The sequence below is a fragment of the Lepidochelys kempii genome, chromosome 1 (genome assembly GCF_965140265.1).
Source record: "Lepidochelys kempii isolate rLepKem1 chromosome 1, rLepKem1.hap2, whole genome shotgun sequence".
NCBI lineage: Eukaryota > Metazoa > Chordata > Testudines > Cheloniidae > Lepidochelys > Lepidochelys kempii.
In genome coordinates, this window is record NC_133256.1 from 96,644,264 (window position 1) to 96,668,906 (window position 24,643).

At 40.9% G+C, this 24,643-nt stretch overlaps 1 protein-coding gene across 1 annotated transcript in view; it reads left to right on the plus strand.

Moving 5' to 3' along the window:
* Nucleotides 1-24,643, plus strand: part of HS6ST3 (heparan sulfate 6-O-sulfotransferase 3) — a 538,365-nt gene that overhangs the window by 287,743 nt on the left and 225,979 nt on the right. The gene's annotated exons all lie outside the window — the stretch shown is intronic.

Genomic DNA, 24,643 nt, shown 5'->3' on the forward strand with positions numbered 1-24,643 from the left:
TTTCCCTGGATAGTTACTGTCAGCCCCAGTAGCCATTAAATGGATGTGCTGAAGAGGAGAACAAACTCTTTGATTTAGCCACTCAGGTTCAAAAGTATAGTGTCTGCACAATAATAGGTACCCAATAAATAGTGTGGAGCAGCACTAATTTGGATGTGGTATTTTAAGAACTTGGCATACATATTATAATTGTACACTGAAACCAGTCTATGGTATTAATAGAAAATAAATCACTGTTCAAAATCAAATAATGTAAGGTGAATTGGAGTAGTGCATGTGAAGTAGTGCATTTTGAAGTGAGTAGTGTTATAACCAGAAAACCTATATGCGATCTTGCATATTTGTAATATAACACAGCAGTATCTTACAGCTTTATATGAGTCATTTTAAAAAGTCTAGCCCTTAGCTAATGAATTTTTAGTTGGAAAAGTAAACAGTTCTCAGGTTTTAACTTTTAATCACTTTAAAAGGCTTATTTTCTTCTTTATTTTTGCATTGTATTCCCATTGAAGCTATGCAAGCTCACAAATAAAAAACGTAAAAAGATGATTATCCAAGCTTTTTGTAAAACTGAAATATTGTTAGATAGGGTGGTAAGATTATTTTATTTACATTGATATGATTATTAAGTGCCAGCAGTGTGCTTGGCCCAGTACAAGACACCCATCAACTAAGGACAGACCCTGCTCTGAAGAGCTTACAGCGCAGTAAAGAATTTAAGCATGTGCTTCAGACCCATTAACTTCAGATCCAAGTGGCCTAAAAGACCTACAGAGAAGACATAATCCAGTGGGACCCTCCAGAGGAGGAAGTTCGTTTAGATTTCTCATTTACTCTTGAGCAGTTCCTGAATTTCAGTGTTCCATTTGCATGGGGTAAGGGAGATGGCTTTTCCTTGTTTTGTGTAGAAAGTTGAAGATCTGTGCACCAGAGAGACTTGGGGTTTGATCCAGCTCTGTGGGAGGACTGAATTAGACGATTGTAATCCAGTAGGGCTTTCAGGTTTCCTTGATCTGGGCATTTTCCTCTGCTGTGTGTTTTGGCCATTGGTTGAAACAAGCCTAAACTTTGCACTTTCTCTGTTCTCAAATCAATAATATAGTATAATACAGTTATTGCTGCTTACGTGAACTTTGTGTACCCAAAACCCTCTATAGATTGAAATAAATAGCACAACTGTAGAGTTAAATAATAGCAGAGGAGGGGAAAATTAAGAACCGTAGAGGCGAGGGAGCACAAAGTTGTTTTCTGCTGACATTTGAAATGAGATGGAGAGTCAGGCAGAGAGAAACAGGAAGGTTGTTCCAGATACAGAACCTTCAGAGGGAAGGCTGTCCCCAACGGTGCCAAAATGAGGAGATTTACGAGGTTGACTGTAACAAGCCTGGGGAGGATTTTAAAATGAAATGGCAATTTTGAACTGGATTTTAAAATGAATGGGGAAGTAGGAGCGTTGTGTGAAGATTGGGGCAATGTTGTTGTTCTTGTCTGTACATGTGAGACAGCAGGCAGCGGCATTCTTTATGTGGTGGAAGAGAGAGTTGGGTCTTAGATATGGCATAGGGCAGGTGTTCCCAAACTTGGTTCGCGGCTTGTTTAGGGTAAGCCTCTGGCTGGCCGTGAGATGCTTTGTTTACCTGAGCATCCGCAGGTACGGTCGCTCGCAGCTCCCAGTGGCCATGATTTGCTGTTCCCAGCCAATGGGAGCTGTGAGAAGCGAAGCAGGCTGAATAAGCCATGAACCAAGGTTGGGAACCACTGGCAAAGGGAAAGGTAAGTGGGGATAGTAACAGATGGAGGATTTCAGCAGAGGTGAAGCTGAGGCACAGATAGTATTGCAGAGGTGGTGATAGCATGAGGAGAGTTCATGATCCAAACAATGGATTATAAAGGGAAATGGCTGTGTCTTTACATTACAAATGATATACGGTGTGTGTGTGTGTGTGTGTGTGTGTGTAATTATCTATTACTGTGGCTCTTTGGCAATGTACCAGGTTAGCCACCCCAGCTTTAGTCTGTTGGGGTCTTAGTCAAGGAGGGAGCTAGAGGAGCTGTGTTTGACTCCCAGTTGGTACATTACATTTAATATTAACCAGTGCAGTTGAACAAAATGTCACCCCTGCAGTCTCACAGATGGGGGGAAGTCTTTGTGTGGGCAAGCAAAGGAAATAAAAACCTTGGCATCTTTAAGGCCTGTGTCCCCCTCTTTTCCTTATGGGCTTAAGGGAGGAGGTGGCGCTGAGGCTGATTGGTTGAACAGAAGGGTACAGCATAAGCCTGTTGGCTCCTGCCTCCCAAGATGAGGGCTTATAAACTCTTCTCTCACTGAGGGCACTATTCTGCTCTGGGAAGAAAAGCTGCTTCAAGGAGGCAGGCAGCAGAGGCGATTGCTGCGTTGACATGTGGCTGTGCCCTCCATGCCCGCTCCCCCCCCCCCGGGTTGGGTGTCCCTAGGGTGACCAGTGTGGTTTCATCCAGGACAGGCTGTTAATCACCCTAGGGTTGCTGCAGAAGCAGCCAGGAAAGTAGTGAAGAGCATGTGCGGCTGGCAGGCAGCCCAGAGGCTGAGTCCAGAGCTTTTCCCTTGCAGGGGAGACATGTACGAAGTGGAGGAGGATGGAAGTGAGTGTGAGTGTTCTTCCCCCCAGCAGAGATTTTCCTTAGCTGGGAGTGGCTGAATGGGCCCTGTGTAGGGGCAGAGTACTTGAAACTTCTACCCCAGAGCTCCGAGGGGTGTGACAGAGATCTTGGGGAGAGACGGAGACTTTCCAGGTGCTGGAATCACTGAGATGTTGGAGGCCATATGGTACATGCACAGTGACCTTATAGGGCTGCCAGGCATCCAGTTTACGACCGGAATGCCCGGTTGAAAAGGAACCCTGGTGGCTCCAGTCGGCACTGCCAACTGGGCTGTTAAAAGTCCAGTCGGGCATCCAGTGGGGGCCCAGGTCTAAGGCAGGCTCCCTGCCTGCCCTGGCACTGTGTGGCTTGTGGAAGCGGCCGCCAGGTCCCTGCAGCCCCTAGGCACATGGGCGGCCAGGGGAGGCTCCGTGTTCTGCCCACACCCCGAGTGCTGGCTAAACAGATCCCATTGGTTGGGAACCACAACCAATGGGAGCTACGGGGGCGTTCCTGCAGATATAGGCAGCACGCGGAGCCTCTCTGGCCATCCATGTGCCTAGGGGCTTCAGGGACCTGGCGGCCGCTTCCTGGGAGCCACAGTAAGCACAGCCAGGACCCCGCATCCCCACCTGCACCGCAACCCCCTCCCACACCCAAACTCCCAGAGGCCGCACCCTGCAACCCCAGTCCCCTGTTCCACCCCTAAGTCCCCTCTTGCAGCCCAAACCCCTCATCTCTGCTCTGCCCCCAAGCGCTCTCCCCTCACGTAGCCCACACCCCCATCTTGAGCCTGCACCCCAGCCCCTGCCCCATCCCTGAGTGCTCTCCTGCACCCTGAACTCCTCATTTCTGGCCCCACCCGGAGCCCGCACCCCAACCCCCTGCCCCAGTGTGGTGAAAGTGAGTGAGGGTGGGGGAGCACAAATGACAGAGGAAGGGGGGATGGAGTGAGCAGGGGTGGGGCCTCGGAGAAAGGCAGGGCAGGGGTGTTCGGTTTTGTGCAATTAGAAAGTTGGCAACTCTATGACCTTATGAGGGGGATTTCCTTGGGCAGGAAGTGTAGACATGTGCCTGGAGAGGCATGATGGTTGGATACCCTGACCATGCCTCCCTTCAGCCTCCTCCCACCCCTTGCTTCTGAGCTGGGATCGGGTTAGGAAGGAGAAGTGAGGGAGAGTTGAGGATTTTCCCCAGAGGCTGAAACCACTGACCGTGGTAGGAGCAGAAAGTTCCTTTTCAGGGACTTTAAGGGATGGCCCTTAAGGTTTCCCTTGGACAGGGAGTTAGGGCCTCCTCTGTATAAAGATGGGGTGTTGGAGAGATTCTTTTTTCTGGATTCCCCAAAAGCAAGCAGTGGCCTGGTGTGCAAGGCTCCGTGTGCAGCCAGTAGCTGGCTGCCAGACTAGGATTGCACTGTGGATATCCTAGTGCCCAGACATTAGGGTGTAGGCAGAATAACCCCTGAGTAGAGCAATTTGGGAGTTGCTCCCCTGCAGACCATCCATGGATGTGTGAGTGGGGAAGTGGCAGCAGCCAACAGAGTATTACAGAGCAAGCATCTTTGAATCCAACTTAGAGAGGGAATGTAGGGACAGGGGCCAAGGCTATTGCGGCTGCTTCCCCTGCATGAGGGTGAGGTGCGTATGGTGGGGTGAATGCCCCAGCAAGTAACCTTCCCAGTCTTTCAGCGAGGCAGATTTAAACAGTAATAGCTGCTCCAATCATAGTACACCTTCTTAAAAACAATAGAGATAAATTTATTTTCCTATTCAAGGCAGACATGGATTTTGCCTCTTGTGGTAGATGAATGATCCATGTGAACGTGGAGCTGGCTTTCTGGAAGTAGAACATTTTGTAAAAGTACGTGTATACAATCTGGTAGAAAGGTGTAATTTTGGTATAAAGATCAAATTGGATAATTATATTCTGCCTACCAGAAATGTTTTCCTGTAGTTAGAAATGGCATTATACAAATAAGTCATTTGATTCATATAGTGTATTTTGATTTTATTGTCAACATGCTAAATGTAGTTTTTATTTTTATTTAATAATTATGTCTATGTCTAGCTAGATAGATAGAATAGTCCACTAAATTGATTGTAGTTGCTTTGTTTAGATGAATTCTAGCAAACAAGGTAGGTTAAATATATTTTGATGAATAATACATCTGGGAACATTGCCATCCGTTATGCAGTGTAAACCCAGGGTGGGTTGAGAACACGAAATCCTTGTAGTTGGAATGCGTTATAGTAAATCAGGGGCTTCTCTGTTGCCTGATTAGTCACAGATCTCTTTAAAGATTAATGACTCAAGGGCATTTCTCCTACAGTGTAAAGACGGTTTGTTATCCCTCCACAGTCAGTCATAGCTGAGCATTGCCTCACTTTGTCACATTTTGAGGTGGGTTATTGTAATATTGTGTAGTTCCCCAGGATGCAGTCTGGACTGATGAACAGCTGTGTCCCCTCAATTCTCCAACCTGGGGTTCCTTTTACACAGCTTCACTGTGAGAGCCACCACTTCTGATCTGCTCATACACAGCCTGCAAGACATAAATCACCCCCAGCTATACTGTATGAGTGCTCTAGGCAGGTTGTATATAAGTTTTAAGTGTAGACTAGACCCTAATCTTTTCAATCTCTTCTCTTTATTAGGAAGTTTTACATGCCTTTATTTATTTTCATTGCCAGTCTTTGGAGTTTGCATCCCATTTTTGAGAGGTGACCAGAACTGCCTACTGTTTCCTCCTCCAACAGGTCCCTTGAGCATAGTGCAGAAAGATAACATCGCAAAAAATGTTTAAAAATACTGCCCTCTTCTCAAAACGTTGAACTATATTACAGAATTCACCGTAGGTATACCTTGTTCTAGTGAGCAACAAACTGACATGGCCTTATGAAGCACAACTCCAGAATGTATTAGACATATGTTTGAAAGGAGTGTCAGTTAAAGGAACCATTCTGAAGTTGGGGATTTTGTATATCATGAGAAAGAAATATCTATTATTTCTTTGGAAAGCTGTAAATTTTAAGGATGAGCTGGAAACACCAACTTCATTGTTCAGTTAGTCTGTGTCAGGATGCTACATGAACTTTCATCTATTTCAAAAAGGAAATTAACATTGTAATATGCACCTGAGGCTCTACTTCTGTAGGAAAAGTACCAGAGTATGGTGGGATTTGTTTCCCTGTCAGAGCAGGTTCCCTTGTGGCGATGAAGCAAAATACAAGCAGGTTAGCTATGGGCTTGATATAGGACTTGCCTGGAGAAATTCTGTGATCTGTGTTACTCAGAGATCAGACAGGATGGTCAGAATAATCTCTTCTGACCTTAAAAATCTACGAGTCTATGAGGAGAATAGAGACTAGTGGGCTGCCTGCAGATAGATTGCTGTGCAAGAGCAGCAGGAAAGAATTCATAGACTGATTCGTTCTTTCTGGCTGACCTTGACTTCCCTCTCTTTCTCCAAGAAATACTCTCTCTACCTCCAAAAAGAAAAGGAGTACTTGTGGCACCTTAGAGACTAAACAATTTATTTGAGCATGAGCTTTCGTGAGCTACAGCTCACTTCATCGGATGCATACCATGGAAACTGCAGCAGACTTTATATACACACAGACAATATGAAACAATACCTCCTCCCACCCCACTGTCCTGCTGGTAATAGCTTATCTAAAGTGATCATCAAGTTGGGCCATTTCCAGCACAAATCCAGGTTTTCTCACCCTCCACCCCCCCACACACACAAATTCACTCTCCTGCTGGTGATAGCCCATCCAAAGTAACAACTCTCTACACAATGTGCATGATAATCAAGTTGGGCCATTTCCTGCCCACCATCAACCTCAGCCTGGTCCAGTCCACACAAGAGATCCACTTCCTGGACACTACAGTGCTCATAAACAATGGTCACATAAACACCACCCTATACCGGAAACCTACTGACCGCTATTCCTACCTGCATGCCTCCAGCTTTCACCCTGATCACACCACACGATCCATCGTCTACAGCCAAGCTCTGCAATACAACCGCATTTGCTCCAACCCTTCAGACAGAGACAAACACCTACAAGATCTCTGTCAAGTTTTCTTACAACTACAATACCCACCTGCAGAAATAAAGAAACAGATTGATAGAGCCAGAAGAGTTCCCAGAAGTTACCTACTACAGGACAGGCCTAACAAAGAACATAACAGAACGCCACTAGCCGTCACCTTCAGCCCCCAACTAAAACCCCTCCAACGCATTATTAAGGATCTACAACCTATCCTAAAGGATGACCCAACACTCTCACAAATCTTGGGAGACAGGCCAGTCCTTGCCTACAGACAGCCCCGCAACCTGAAGCAAATACTCACCAACAACCACATACCACACAACAGAACCACTAACCCAGGAACTTATCCTTGCAACAAAGCCCGTTGCCAACTGTGCCCACATATCTATTCAGGGGACACCATCACAGGGCCTAATAACATCAGCTACACTATCAGAGGCTCGTTCACCTGCACATCCACCAATGTGATATATGCCATCATGTGCCAGCAATGCCCCTCTGCCATTTACATTGGTCAAACTGGACAGTCTCTACGTAAAAGAATAAATGGACACAAATCAGATGTCAAGAATTATAACATTCATAAACCAGTCGGAGAACACTTCAATCTCTCTGGTCACGCAATCACAGACATGAAGGTCGCTATCTTAAAACAAAAAAACTTCAAATCCAGACTCCAGCGAGAAACTGCTGAATTGGAATTCATTTGCAAATTGGATACTATTAATTTAGGCTTAAATAGAGACTGGGAGTGGCTATTTCCCCTTGTTTTTTCCAACCCCCCTCCCCCCAGATGTTCTGGTTTAACTTGGATTTAAACTTGGAGAGTGGTCAGTTTGGATGAGCTATTACCAGCAGGAGAGTGAATTTGTGTGTGTGGGGGGGTGGAGGGTGAGAGAACCTGGATTTGTGCTGGAAATGGCCCAACTTGATGATCACTTTAGATAAGCTATTACCAGCAGGACAGTGGGGTGGGAGGAGGTATTGTTTCATATTGTCTGTGTGTATATAAAGTCTGCTGCAGTTTCCACGGTATGCATCCGATGAAGTGAGCTGTAGCTCACGAAAGCTCATGCTCAAATAAATTGGTTCGTCTCTAAGGTGCCACAAGTACTCCTTTTCTTTTTGCGAATACAGACTAACACGGCTGTTACTCTGAAATCTCTCTACCTCCGGGATGACTGACTCTGCCCCTTTCCACTGTTAATGTGCACTGCCCTTCTCCCTCAGCAATCATTGTTCTGTGGTTTGGGATTGTTGCAGACCCATATCCAAACAGTGTTAATCTTACCTCCTAAACTTTTGCTACTGCTTTGCCAGCTTTCCATCTGGTCTTAGGGATAGACGTGCTCCTCCCCTGCCTATTAGATACCCCTTCCTGGCTGGTAGATATAGGGGCGTGCCCGTCCTCCAGATACCTGTAAGTCTACCGCCGATCTTAGACGCAGCAATACCTAGATCTTTGTCAGGAAATAGCTTCTGCTATCTTGCTGCTGGTCAGGACCTTTACTGATTACATGAAACAGCTCGCAGCAGAAAGTGGACCTTCTCCTTAAGAAGTGGGGAGTGGGAGCCTGAAGAAAACGCAAACCATAAATTACAATTTAAATTAATAAAAGAAAACCCATGCCAATACTGCCTCTTCTAAACCCCGCGCCTCACCTTTCTGAAAAGTGGTAGTAAAATTCCAGATCTGCTTTAACTGGTCACCCCTAAAAATCAATATTTCCCTTGAATATAGAAAATAGTACAAATGCTGTGGTGAATTATATAGTGTGAGAGGGTAGTTTACTTTATGAAGTGGGACCAAGTGCTTTGAAATCTAGTTGAACAGTATGGTATAAGAGCTAGTTAGTTAGTTAGTTATTATGTTCACAATTGATTTTATTTCTTTTTCTTCTGTTTCCTTTTTGACCTACTTCCTCTGATCTGCTAATCCATCATCTTATGTCTGAATGCTGGGAACGTGGGATTTCTCTTGGGATTTATTCAAATTAACAGGTAAGATGTTTATTTAGAATATTTGCCCAACATAACTTGTAGTAGTCCCAAGTATTTTTATGTTGCAGTACAGGAAACACTTTTCATTATGTAATATGTATATGCTATGAATCATTCACTGTCCTTGAATGTAAGAATTGATGGCTATCATTATGGTACTCTAGAGCAGTCTGAAAAATGCTGATGAACTAAATAGCTGTTTGGATGTACTTATCAACCTTGTTCATATATCTGTTTCAGTGATTAAAAAAAAATCCCTCTTGATTTGTTTTTATGTTTACATCAAGATCACTGTTTTCTATATCTACCGTATGTGTTTATGCACAGTCAGGTTCCCCCTGTAAGGAAAGGTATAATATGATCCAGGGAAGGCATGGTTAGTACCTGACACATGGGATGATGAGTTTGTGATATATTAAGTGATGATAAGCAAAAGGTTGGAGTTCTTCTGATCCATGATAATAGAAACAGATTCCATTCTAAGAATATTTCCCAGATGTTTTTCTTAACAGGTTCCCTCAATCTCCCAACTTGAATACAGTGTGTTTAGAAATATACGTTGGCCACTTTGAAAGTGATTGATGTAGTGCAAGACCATTGGGCAAATGTGATGTGATGTTAACTCCTTAACTGTAACTTTGCAGTGAAGAAAAAAAAATTAACTCCCTGTGTGTTCTGCTCTTCAAGTGACACTTCAAGCTGATATCTTTCAAGTTCACCTTTGCTTTTTGGAAAAAGAGAAGCATAAAATGTGATCTTCTTTTTTTCTAGATTACAGTTGGGCCTACACACAGAGTTTATAGCCTGATCTGAATTTTGAATCACCACAAAGTTTTGGGTGGTATTTACATATGTTGTGGTTTGCAGCCATCTTTTAAATCTAAACTAATCCTAGGAAAGTCAATAGGTCTACGAATATAAACTTAAGAAATAACCATGTGATCTACTTCACTAAAACAATATTGACTTCTTTATGAAAAATGTACTTTAATCAAATAATGAAATCAAAATCAGTGTGCTCAAAATATTTAGAGAAATGAAAATGATTGAAACTAAGTCAGCATAGGAATTTGAAAGAGTTATGATGTATATATTTGGTATGGACTGTCCATACAGAGATGAATGCACATAAAATATTAATGCATAATGCTACTGATAGTGATTACTAATATCAAGCATATGTCTCTGTGTATTTATTTTACAGACATGGCCGCAACCCACCTACCCAGTAGTTACAAAAATAGCTGTTTTATAGCTGTGATGTCACTACAGAGCTATATTTCAGTAGAGCTCAAATACACCATCTTTCGGTATTAGAGCTATGAAGTATAGTTGATTTCAAGTGTAACATAAAGAGGAGAGGTGAAGTTAGGCTTGTGAGGGATGTCTGTATTGCATTGTTTAAGGTTATCATATTAAAAAGCAAAAAAACAAACCAAAAAAAAAACAACAACCCTACAAGCAGGACTATGATGGAGTGTACAAACCCCAGACTGGGCAACAAGGGGTTAAGTGATTATTTTGGACTCAGCCGGCCCCGCCCCTCCACACCTGCAGCAAATGCTCCATCTACTGGAGGAATTAGACGGCAGGGAATTAGCTCAGTTGGGTGGCAGAGCTGGAGGTGCCCACCTGTTGCCCACAGCTTCAGCAGAGCAGAGCAGAGGGAAGCCTAAGACTCTGACACAGCTGCCCTGAGGGGCCCTTCCCGAGAGAAGGGAGGACTCACCCCAGAGACAACGTGAGAGGGAAGTATCCTGTGGAACTTGGAGGTTTGTAATCCTCTTTATTTATTGTGGTTTGGGTTTCCACGCCAGGGAAAGCCTCGGACTAAGCTGACCCCACGGGGAGGTAATGGACAAGAGGAAGAGGCCCCCGGAGGACAGTCTTAAGCAGCCTTGATTACTGGTACTCCGAAGGGCCCTAGGTTGGAGCCCGGTGGAGTAGGAGAGCCCAGCTCCCCTCCACACAATCTCCTTGGCAGTCAGGAGTTGCAGCTATGACCACTAGGCCACGCTCCCCAAGAGAGGACCATTACAAGGACAAATGAGCATTAGAGAGGACCTTTGGCTGGTCACCAAGTTACTCCTGGGTAGTACAGCAAGTAACTGATATTTGGATATTGAGGATGAGACATAAGTCCTTGTCTTCTCCGACATGCCAGACTCCACCCATTTTTCCTTCACACACTTGTGTACCAGGGAGTGGTTGTGCAAGAGGTTTGAGATGTATTCCTTCTTAGTGTAGAGAACAAAACATAGTGCTTACACTTACTTGTCACTAAATACAGCCTATGTCCACATTTGTGCTGGAGAACAACAGCCTTGCACTCTTTGCTGTGCACTGTGCAGTGACTTGTAAGATGAAAGTTTCAGAGTGCTGTTGTCCCAGTAAATATCTGGTAGTCTCTCAGCTTGAATTATAAAACTATAGATAGCAATTTTTTGTAGTCCTAAAATGCTGGATGTACTGAATTCATGACTGTTTTAGGAGCTACAAAAGCTTTCTTCTCACAATAAAGTATTAATTTTCATATAAATAACCAGAAGCTCCAGATAATTTGCATCCAAGAGTTTTAAAAGAGCTGGCTGAGGAGCTCATTGGTCTGTTGAGGCTGATTTTCAATGCATCTTGGAACACTGGGGAAGTTCCAAAAGACTGGAAGGAAGCTAAGGTTGTGCCAATATCTCAAAAGGGTAAATGGGATGATTCAGGTAATTATAGGTAATAATATATTAGAAGTGTATGTCAGGTGTTTGTCTAACTGGTTTTAAAAACCTCCAGTGACGGAGATTCCACCAGCCTCCCTAGACAATTTGTTCCACAGCTTAACTACTCTGATAGGAAGTTTTTCCTAATGTCCAACCTAAACCTCCCTTGCTGCAATTTAAGCCCATTGCTTCTTGTCCTACCCTCAGGGGTTAAGGAGAAAAAACGTTTACCTCCTTCTTGTAACAAACTTGAAAACTGTTATCATCTCAGCCCTCAGTGTTCTCTTCTCCAGAATAAACAAACACAAGTTTTTCAATCTTCATAAGTGATGTTTTCTAGACCTTTAATCATTTTTGTTGCTCTCCTCTGGACTTTCTCCAGTTTGTCCATATTCTTGATCTGTCAGTCTGCCATCAATCCTGTGCAAGGTAATGGATCAGCCAATACCAGTCTCAGTTAATAAAGAATTAAATGAGGGTAAAATAATTAATGCTAGTCAACCTGGATTTATGGAAAATAGATCTTTTCAAGCTAACCTGATTTTTTTTTATGGGATTACAAGTTTGGTAGATAAAGACAATAATAGCGTTGATGTAAAATACTTCTGTAAGGTGTCTGATGTGGTACCATGTGACATTTTGATTAAAAAACTAGAACAATATAAAATTGACATGGCACACATTGAATGGATTTCAAGCTGGCTAACGGGTCTCAAAATGTAATTGTAAACAGGGAATTGCCATTGAGCAGGTATGCTTCTAGTGGGGTCCCACAAGGATCTGTTTTTGGTCCCTACACTGTTCAATATTTTTATCAGTGACCTGGATGAAAACATAAAGTAAAAATTATAAAGTCACTGATAAATTTTTCAGATGACCCAAAAATTGTGGGGGTGTATTAATAACGAAGTGGAGAAGTCACTAATACAGAGCAATCTGAATCACTTGGTAAATTGAGCACAAACAAACAATGTACATTTTAATATGGCTAAATGTATACATATGGGAACAAAGAACGGAAACCATACTTAGGGAAGGGGGGGGGTTCTATCCTGAAGAGCAGTGACTCTGAAAAAGATTTGGGGGTCATGGTGCATAATCAGCTGAATATAACCTCCCAATGCAATTCTGTGGCTAAAATGACTAATGCAATCCTGGTATGCATAAACAGAGGAATCTTTAGCAGGAATAGGGAGCTTATTTTACTATTGTATTTAGAGCTTATGCAATCAGGGCTGGAATACTCTCTCCAGTTCTGGTGCCCACAATTCAAGAAGGATGTTGTTAAATTGGAGAGGGCGAACAGCGATGAGAATGATGACGGTAATGACAACATTTCTTATAGTGATAGACTCAAGGAGCTCAGTCTAGTTAACTTAACAAATAGAACATTAAGGGGTGAATTGATTATAGTCTGTAAGCACCTACATGGGGAATAAATATTTAATTATGGACTCTTCAGTCTATCAGAGAAAGTTTTATAACATGATCCAATGGCTGGAAGTTGAAGCTAGACACATTCAGACTGGAAATAATGGTGAGGGTAATTAACCATTGGAACAATGTACCAATGGTTAATTAGTTAGTGGATTCTCCATTGCCGGGAATTTTTAAATCTAGTTTTTCTAAAAGAGATGCTCTAGGAATTATTTTTGGGACATCCCATGGCCTGTTTTATACTGGAGCTCAGACTAGATGATCACAGTGCTTCCTTCTGGCCTGGAATCTCTGACACCCTCTGCCAGGCCTGAAACTGTTGGGTATTGACAGTATCCAGTTGGAGTCAAAGGCAGTAGTTTGCAAACTTCAGTCACATGCTGGCCCTGTAAGAGACACGAAGATGCTAGGAGATCCATTTTCCTATCTCCACAGCTTGAGCTGCAAACCCAACCTTTTTTGTATTTGTTTTTCTCCTTCTTTGACAACCTGTTCGTTAATAGAACTTTATCCTGAAATGTTTCAGGCCTCTTGGTGTAGGCCTGTTGATTGATTTCCTGCTTTAGCATCGAACCCTACATATCTCGGCTTCACCAGGGCTCCTCCCAACTGTTGCCTCCAGTGATCTGGCTATTTTTGCTTTCTCTCAGCACGTATGAGCCACTGTATAGACACACACACGAAGCACTCTTGCTGCTGTGTAGCCTGTCAGCCTGAGCCAAATCTCCAGTAAAAAGATCATCCACATAGAGTGTGATATGCTTCACACAAAGCTATTTGTGCTGACCTCTTCCACGGAGGGTATATGCAATACCAGTATATTGCATTTCTATTGTGTGATGTTAATGATTATTAGTAGCTTTTTACTCTGATATTTTTAATTTGGTATGTGCTTGACACAGTCTTTCCAGTCACTCCTTTGATAGGTCTAAACTGAAAGCTACAATTCTTTCTAGTGTGACGTCCAGTGTTCAGAGCACCTTAGAAAATAGCTTTTCTGTGGTAAAGGAAGTAAGCCCTGCATGGGTGTTTAGTCAAAGACTGGTTCCTGAGCTAGAGGATCTTATCTATCCTGTACTGATTGTATGATTAAATATTTCGATAAGAACTGTACGACTGCACTGAAACTGTACTTGGGAGCTGCCTACAGAAGTTGTACAACCTATGTGAGTTAATATTTCCCACACAAGAGCATACAGTTTGGAGGTGTAACGTATCTTTTCATTGAGAATTGAGTTCCATTTAGTTGATGGCAATTGTCACCTCAGTACAAAATGAAATCATTCCAGGACAGTGAATGTGAGAGGTCTACGGGAAGTTCCTGTTCCTGTGCGAGATTACTAGATTAAATTGCCATAACCTATTACGATCATTGGTACGGCTTGTGGGAGCACCAATAGGCTGCTTCCTGGGCTATCTGTGGGTTGTTTCAGCTTTTATGATTTTCAGATAAATTCCACATGTAGAACTGTGTAACTAAAGTATGACAGTCTTGCGTCAATCCACTCCAGTGACACCTTCAGCTCTGTTAGGAGACCGAGTAATGAAAACAGTAAGATACAACTTTCCTCATTGTCCAGTGAGAGATTAATACATAAGAATTTTCCGTTTTGTCTGATTGTTAAACCTTAATAAGGTTTCTGGGAATTAGTATGGGGGAATCTACTGCCCATGGATTTGTTTATATCCGTATTAGATGTATTGTGCATGGATTTAAAGATACGTGTGAGTTTGCTAGTCTTGGACAATAGATGAATTTATTGCAGCTGCTGATAAGTGAAAATGTACATTCATAATTAATATAATGGACTGAAAACTGTGTGCGTGTGTAGCACTTCCTTGTGGGGTTGTCAGATTTCCCTTAACACAAATAACCACTGATACCAGCAATTATCAGGATGTAGCTTGTATCTGTTTATATTGTGTGTAATGTGATGCATAAACTCTGTGGAATATGTTCTTTAACTTTCAATCTATGAGATAATGATGTATGTCATGAGCAGATTATGCTGTGGTTGGCAACAATATTTTTGTGACAAGTTTTCCATTCAATGTCTGTTGCAGCTCAGGCTCTTTGTTAATGGCTAGGAACAAGGTATGACCTTGATAAGGACTTGCCTCGCAGAATTGTTTGGACACTTAGTTATGGTCAATGAGAGAGGAGCGAACAGGCATCTAACATAGGTTGTAAACTGGGGTATTAGTCAGACTAACATTGTATCTTCAGGTTGCTTCCTGATTTATACAGCAAAAGTCAATGACACTCTTCTTATTCATCACTGATAAACTGTTCCTATACACAGCTGTTTTATATTCAGTCTCCCACTGCTGTGGTCTTTCGATAACAATATGATTTATATTTACACACACCTTTTTTCTTGACTGTAGTTGTATAATAACAAAGGCCTTGTTGCTTTTGGGAAGTGGTTTTAAAATCTCAAGTTACTGCTGATTTATTCATCTATGTCACATATCAAAAAGTTTGAGTGTGAGTTAAAGCAAAAATTCATATAGAACTTATTTTATCTTGTAGAATGACGTAAACGTGTGCTAGGTTTCCTTATCTGTAGTTATGTACTTCTGTGGGTTATTGCTTATTCATAGTCTTCTGTTAATCTGTAAATTATTTTATTATATATTTTAAAAAGAGCATATAGCCTAAAACCAATTTAATATTTGGTAAATGAACAAACTTCTCTATTTTACTGGATTAAAGTATTCCTGTTTTTCCAAATGTCTGGATTTGTTTGGTTAGGAAACTACTTTCTAAATTGATAGTCATTTTCTGAGCCAAAAGTTGGATAGTATTATTTTAACTTTTATTTATTATAATGACAACAGCAATTGAAAGTTATGCATGAATTGTGGCTCACAAAGCCAATAACACCGCTAATTGCATATAACCTTCCCAGCTGAGCACTTGTGCCAAAGTACAATCAGGAAGTAAAATAACTTCTCTACCCCGCTAAAGATTCCTCTGTTTACACATCCCAGGGTCGCATTATCCGTTTGGGACACAGTGTCACACTGGGGGTCATGTTCAGCTGATTATCCACCATGACCCCCAAATCTTTTTCAGAGTCACTGCTTTCCAGGATAGAATCCCCCATTCTGTAAATATGGCCTACGTTCTTTGTGCTTAGATATGTACATTTACATGTAATTGTATTAAAACAGATATTGTTTGCTTGTGCCCAGCTTTCCCAAGAATTCAGATTGTGCTATATCAGTGGCCTGTACTCTTCATTATTTACCACTCCTCCAAGTGTTGCATCATCTGCAAACCTTATCAATGACTTTATAACTTCTATATTGTTTTCTTCTCAGTCAATGATAAAAAAGAGAAGATCTTTGCAGGACCCACTAGAAACATACCCACTCAATGATAGTTCTATTTAGAATTACTTTTTGAGGCTTATCAGAAAGCCATCTTGTAATCCATTTAATGTCTTGTGTTAATTTTATGTACTAGCTTTTAATCAAAATGTCATGTGGTATCAAGTTAAGTATATTACAGTAATACTACTTCATTTATTAATCAAACCTGTAATCTCATCAGAAAAGATATCAGGTTATTTTTACAGGATCTATTTTCCACAAATCCATGCCGATTGGCATTAATTATATTACCCTCTTTTAATTCTTTATTAATTGAGTCTCATATTATCCAGTCCATTATCTTGCCCTGGATCAGTGTAAGGCTGACAGGCCTATAATTGCCCTGGTCATCGCATTAACTCATTTTAAATATTGGAACAACATTAGTTTTCCTCCAGTCTTCTGGAATTTCCCCAGTGTTCCAAGAGTCACTGAAAATCAACATTAACAGTCCAATGAGTTCTTCACCAGCTCTTTAAAAACTCTTAGATGGAAGTTATCTGGACCTGCTGATTTTAAAATGTTTCACTTCAGTTTAACATCCACTGGAGATACTATTGGAATGGAAAGAGTTTGATCATATGATGAGCCAACATCATCTGTTTTTCCCTCCCAAATACGGAACAGAAATATTTTTTGAACACTTCTCCCTTTTCTGCAGTATTACTGATAATTTCCATCTAGTAATGGATGAGTACCTTTTTAGGATTCTTTTTGTTCCTAATATACTTTAAAAAAACTCATCTTTATTGTCTTTAACTCTCTTGGCCATATATTTCTTCTTGTGTCCCTTTGCTTCCCTTATCAGTTGTGTATAATTCCTAACTTCTGATTTATATTCATTAGTATCAGCTCCCCCTTTCTTTCATTTGTTATATATTAAGTTTTATTGTTAATAATGCCTTCACTTTCCCTTTTGCCCCAGGTTGGTTTTTTACCATATTGGCTTCTTCATCTATTGTGGCTTTGTGGGCAAGTACTATAGTATTCTTAAACAATTCTTAAGAATAAAAATGATACACATTTTTATACTCTTATACTTCAGAAGTCCTGCTCCTATCCTCCAACCAACCTTTCCCTCACTAATATCAAACTACTAAGTACTTTGTCCTGATGTGCATTCTGTTTATAAAGCTTTGGTCATCCAATCAGGAAACAGAAACTATACAATCTGAAATATGTGACCAATCACGAAGCACAAAGAGTGTATATAATGAATAGAGAAAAACTATACTGGATGTTTTCACAGACAATCCACAATCTGAAAATTGTTCAGTCATATCATTTTGAGAATTCTTACCAATAGTGAATACTGGAGTAGAAATGAGGATCAGTTCACAAATTTAAAGAAGACCAATAGTCAACGTATCCATTTTTTGTGAATAATAATTTGACCATCTCCAGGAATGGTGACTACTCCTATCTGTTTGCTCATGAGTCTCCGGACAATCCTCGTTGCTATTTTCCTATCACAAGTTTAAGTAACCCTCAGTTAACTTCAGTGTGGTAGGTGTCCTGTGGTAGAAGACCATTGGCTCCTGTGTTTAGAGGTTTTCGTATTTTTCTAAACCTCTAGAACCATTCTATGATTCTTTAGTTGAGTCTCTCTCTGTACTGCCACTTTCATGAAAATGTGTTATTTCTTCTGTCTTTTAGAGCCCTGTGGGACTCTGTCTATATTTAGGAACTGTCATAGACTTCAAAAATTAATTTGAGCTATTTTAGATCATGCCTTGCATTTGTAATGTCAATGGATGTAACTAATCTACACACACACATAAGTTACACATCTTTTCATATACATTTTTAAGATGATAAAATTAGTTTTCCTTGACTCATTTGCCATGTTGAGAGTTGCACTTTTGGACTAGAAGATGGAAAATAATTTGAGTTAGATCCAAAATTCTTACCACAACAATCTTCTTTTTGTTCATATTCTGTGTTTTTTTCAAACAATGATCAATATGCTGTCCTAGACAGTTTCCAGATTGTGGTAGGGATTTCAAAGACTTTCCTATTGTAAACACTTTTATGTCCATGTTATGATTTTGTCAAGGAGAACTGATTTATAGTGATTTTTATACTACTTAAATATACAATAAGTTTGGTTTCCCAAAGCTAAATTAACATTAATTGTTAATACTTTTGTAGTTACCTTGATAGATTTACCGTTAGCTTTCTCTTCTGAAATGTATCAATTGTGCTTATAAAAAAAGTTAATAAATAACTACTTACCAAGGTATGAATACTTGCTATTCACTCATGTTTCTTATTGTTTCAACCTGGATTCAGTAGGCTCTTTTATCATTTAGTTTGTAATTCTGTTTAGTCTAGTTTGTACAAGACCAAATATTAGAATATTTTAAATCTTTTTGGTTTTTGATTCTACTTAATCTATAAATGATGTGCAGTCTGTTATAGTAATTTTCTTCCTCATTGTTTCTCATCTTTGTTTGCTTTTCATCTGCAAAACTAACCCAAAGTTTGCTCATTCAGGAATAAAGGGCTTGTAGACAAACTGTGTACATCAGTTAGCAGACCAGCCATGTGAGAGGCCTCTGCACCCTCTCTTTGCCATGGAAGGTATCTCTGCATGATTTATATAATGTATCTCTGCACCAGTCTCTGCTGTCCGATGTAGTTTTAAGCATGCTACTTACAGTTCCAGAGACACTTTATGTAAATCATGCTTCTTGTCAGGATTTTCACAGGTAGAGGATTGAGCCACATTATTCCAAGTCTGATCCTCTCATTCTCGGGTTCAGTTTAGCCATGTAGTTTCTCTAATTTCTCAGTACAGATAATGTGCAAGAATGTCAAAATAAGTCTTAAAGCTGTTTCTCTTAATTCAAATCATACATATTGCCTCGGGTACCTTGCAACTAGATGAATTATAAATACTTGTAATTATCACAATGATAGTTCCTGATATGTATGTCACTGTGGATTCCATTAGGGGGAAAATATATTTTGGGGGTGTGGTTTTGGGGTTTTGTTTTGTTTTTCAGTTAAGTGGCTCAATGGTAAGCTTTGACATAGTACTTTTTGTGATTTTTGTTAGATCTGTGCCTTTTTTCCCATAGTAATTTTATTTTGTTTTTTATTAAATGTTGTATTTCCTTCTCTAGTTATGAGTGGTGCTTTTTACTTTGCTAAAGATAAATACCTTAGTTCTATTTTTATTGGTGTTGTGGGGAATGCTGTTATTTCATGTTTCTTAGTTAATTTATCTCATAGTTTCAGTACTAATCCTGTTAAGAGATGGTCAGTAGTGTTTCTCGGGTCTCTTTTTTTTCTGTCCAAGAGGCATTTGCTAGTTTGAATATATGCATTCTTATTTGCTGTATATTTATCCAGTGCAAGTTTGGATTTTGTTTGACCCACTCTATCAACACTTTCAGTTCTTCAGCTCAGTAGTTCTCACAGGAACACAGTCAGGTATCATTGAAAGCACTTTGGTTGTCAACTTTTCTCTTCAATGTTTGTAATCTGCATATTATACAATGTACAGTGCTAGTAGTGCATGAAAACCAATGATGCCTCTTGTTAGAGCCAGCTTTTCAGCAACTCTAATGAGTTCTGTTGAGCCAAATTCTTAAGTGCTTACTCGTGCTAAACTTGCACTGAAAACTTTACAGGAGATTTGTATCAGTCAGGGTTTCAGAATTTGGCCAACTGTCTGTGTGTTCAGTATTCTCCAGATCATCCTTATTTCCAATTAATTGCTACTATGATTGTTTTAGCAGTTTTTGCACTCAGCATGACATCAACTTGGTCCCTGAGGCCATTTTTAAAATGTGCAGTTTTTGAGTGTAATCTTTTAAACCATCAGGGTTTATTGATGATTCTCCTAGTTCTGGTCTTAGTAATATAAATCCACTTGCTCTGCACTGGCTAGCGCTATTTTTATTTTTTCTCTGAGATTGCAAACAGTGAGGAATATCAGTGGTTCTCAACCTATTTACCATAGCGGGCCACATATGCAGCCCACAACATGTTATGTGTTATATCTCTGTGGCCCTGAGGACATGGGCTGCAGCTCTTTGCAGGTTGAGAACCACTGCGATGTTGTGTGAGTTATCCTTTGAGCGATTGTACATATGCACATTCCTCTGAGTATGCATGTGCTTCATGGGCCAGAACAAAGTCTTTTGGCCAGCAGTATCCACATGGTGTGCATACACCCATAGTCTCTTTGTGCTCCACTGTTAGAGAGAGATGCTCCAATCACCATTAGTTCTTCTCAGTCTCCTCGCAGAGTCAGCAAGCGTTCCATCTCTAAACTGTAACGGCCAGCAGCCTTTCTTACCAGTTAGCTAGTTGCATAGTTAGTAGTAGTTAGTTTGCCCATTGGCAAATTGTTAGGTATTAGAATTTTATACTTTTAGTAAATTTTGTAATTTTTGTTATAGTTAATTTGAAACCCAGGAGGATCTCTTCTAAGTCTTTAGGCTTCAAATACGGCCCAGGATGTGATGAATCTATGCCAGTACAGGACGGGCATGTGAAGTGCCTATATTGTCCTGGAAAATCTGTTCAATCTGTAAGTCGTTCAACTCTTGAACTGGAAGGACAGAGAAGGATGACTTTAGATCTCCCTAATTAATTAGTCCATAAGAATGGAGTCTGATCCACCCACATTAGAGACTCCCCTGTTTGATACCCATTGGAACTGAAGCCCTTATGGAAGACGATATCCAGATACACCTACTGATACCAGCAGTACCAACAGGTGTATCATCCTCAACTGATGAGGCCATCACCCCATCTTCACCATCCTTCCTGATGACCAAGGACAATACCAAGAACTTTTGCAGAGAGTGGTGACTGAACTTCAGATCCCACTTAAGGAGGTCCATTATATGCAGCATAAGCTCCTGGACATCCTACAACCCATTGGTCCCAATTATGTGGCCCTCCCAGTAAATGAGGCCATTGTGGTACCAGACAGGTAGGTATGGCACACACCTGCATCTTGCACCCATATAGCTAGAAGGGCTAAGAGACAATACTTTGTACCTGTGAAAGGAGCAGCAATTTTGTTCACCCACTGTACCTCCAACTCCTGGTAGTAGAAACAGCCACAGAAAGATCCAGGCTGCTACACCCCAAAAAGGGCACTAAATGTTTTGACCTTCTAGAGAGGAAGGTATTCTCATCTACCAGCCTTCAGTTTAGAATTGCTAACTACCAAGCCATTTTAGCAAAGTATCATTCTGCATACTACTCCAAATTCCTGGAGTTCAAAGACAAACTCCCTGAGGACAACAGGGCCTAATTCCAAGCCCTCATCAACAAGGGTAAACTAGTAGCAAAGACCACACTTCATGCCACAGTGGATGCACCAATACTGCAGCTCGAGCGATAGCAACTGTGATAATTAAACAGTGTGAATCGTGGCTTTATTTGTTAGGGCTCTCCAGGGAGGTTCAGAATACCATTGAGGATCTGCCCTTCGACAAGTCTAACCTCTTTAACAAGAAGATGGATGGGTCCTTAGACTTGTTAAAAGACTCCAGGACAAACCCCCCACTCCCTGGGAACTTGTACCTTGACCCAAAAGAGGAAGCACCATAAACAGGTGTTCAAGCCAAGGCCTCTCCCATAGCTTTTCAATCACTGACACCATTAAGAACTTCCATGTAAGCACCAAAAGGTGGAAAGTCCAAGGTACTTAGTGTCAGCCACCCAACCCCATCCACAAACCAAGGGTTACTTTTGATGGCACACTTGAAACCGGTGTACCATAATTAATGCCATCCCCAGCTGTTTCCTGAACCATTGGTGGCTGCCTGCCTTACTTTGCCCACAGCTGGAGGGCTGTCACAATGGATAAGTGGGCTCTAGGTGTCACCCACTCTGGCTACACCATTGAGTTTCTTTCCTGCCTCCTTATGAACCTTCTTTCTGGCCCCTCTTCAGTGGCCACTCTTTCAACTACATCCTCCCACAGGAAGTGGATTCTCTCCTCAAACAAGGGGCTAGAGGCAAATGCCAACTCAGATATCAAGGCAAAGTGTTCTACTCCCCAATATTTCATAGCTCCCACCCCACAAAGAAAGGAAGGATGGAGACCCATTCTTGACTTTTGTAAACTAAATATTTTTATTTGCAAATTAAAATTCTACATGATTACCTTGACATCAATAATTCACTCCCTGGAAAAAGGCACATGGTTTGCATCTCTCAACATGAAAGATGCTTACTTTCATATGGACATTCACCTGTCCCACAGGAGGTTCCTCAGAGTTCTTGTAAGACAGGGACACTACCATTTCCGAGTACTCCCTTTTGGGCTGGCAGTAGCACCTAGGGTCTTCACAAAGGTCTTCTCAGTGGTGGTGGCACAGATGAGATGAAATTACTATATCATCTTCCCGTACCTGGATGACTGGCTACTAACCGGCAGATCTAGCTGGGAAGTTCAGATGGCAACTTAGCCATGCTCCGCATTCTGTCATCTTTGAGTCTGCATAAACATGGAGAAATACACCCAGACTCCCATGCAGACTATAAACCTTCTAGGAGTGACCCTAGACTTGACCTAAGCAAGGGCCTACCCCCATATGGACAGATTCCAGGCTATGAAAAGTCTGGGACAAGACCTCCAACCACTGTCAATGTCTGTCTTCCCCTGCGAGCTCACATGGCCCCTTTTACTTATATAATGCCATTAACCATTTCCATTTCCTTCAGGCCTAGTTTCAAATCTAGTGCAAGGCCAGATTCAGAACCATGCAGCTTGGTACAATCAGGTTCAAATTAAGTCATAAACAGCAAGCATCAATTTGGAAAAAGCCCTATTTAAGTCAGCCACTTAAAAATATTCAGTTTTTTACATACTGCAAAGACTGTAAGTCTGTGACTCATCCCAAAAATCCAGACATGTGAGACCACATTTGAGGAAACTGAAATGATCTTTTGCAGCTGAAAAAGTCTTGAAGTGACATTATGGCACAAAGTTACAGAAAGTGATATACAAAAATCCTATCAAATAAGTGCTTCCTAGGGTTCTGGTTCACATATTTTTCACTCAACGTTCATCCACCAGCAAAATTAAAAATAAATTGGAATAAGTTTGATCAATGTCTTCATTCTTTTCTTGCAAATAAGACTATTTACAGCAATCTTATTATTTTGGATTTGGGCATAAGTAAAACCAGCTTATCTTCCGAAATATTCATAATCACTTTTTTTTAATTAATTCTCTATCAAGATGAAACCCATAAAACAATTATTTAAAAAAAAATTATATAAGGTCTATGTTCTATATTTACTATTTCTCTCACATGGCCTCTGTTGGAGGCAAGATACTGGACTATGTGGACAACTGATCTGATCCAGTATTGCAATTCCTTTGTTATGTTCCTAAATATTAGTAATATAATGCGCACATTTGGCTATGCTCCATAGAGCAAAAAATGGAGAGCAAGACTTTCAAGTAATGCAGATATTGATGAGCCATCTGCAAAATGGCCTAAGCTATTGTCTTTCAGGCTTGAAGTAAATTTCTCCAAAAGTACATTTTGAATGTGTTTTTCTACTAGGAAGGTAATACAAGTTCAAGGCTTCTGCTTTTAGTGATCTTTTCATTCAGTCTCCGTATTAATTTTCGTGCATAACCTGCCATGTGGATCTTTGATCTTGATGATGATTGAGTTTCTAATTACTGCTCTGCTCAGTTAATAATTTTCAATGTTTTGAACTTTCTGTTGACAATAAATCAATCAGTTCCAAGTGTGACAAACATTAAGGGATGGAAAAGTTGTGTGGATGTCTCTGTGTTTAGAGGTCAGAGATAGGGTAGTGTCAGTGAGAATGAGGACTGCCTTAAATTTGTCTATCACTTGCAGGCAATGCAAGTTCACAGGCAAGTATTGTTTTCCAAGCCTGTAGTAACTACTGTGTTTCTTCATTTTCCCTATATAAAATAGCATTATTTATTTCACAGTCCTTGCCTGACACAGCCATGTGACTGTTGCGTCTCCCCTTTTGATCGCAGGGCATGGCAGTGAAGGCATTCAGCTTTTTCTCAGTTTATATTGAGTTAGACTGTTGGTTGATGGGGTGGGTTTTTTCTTTCCCCTTTTGGAGAAAGAAATAAACTGTGTTAAATTTGACTATTTTTCACGCACACACCCTGCGCGCCCTCTCCGCCTCCCTCCCCCCCCCCAACGGTTTGATTCGGGGAGGAAAATCATAGCCTTTGCTAATGCCTATTAGCATGTTTTACTATTAATCAAAGTTCAGTTAAGCATAACATAACCGTTCTAATTACTGCTCTACTTGGGCCTGTCAAAAGGCCAGAGGGTGGTTTTACTATTTAGATTCAGAGTTACTTTAGTTCTAGATACCTTTCGTACAAAGAGGGAGTCCTTAGGCTGATGCCTTAGACATTTTACAGGAGCAGTCAGTAAATACCACTTGCCACACCAT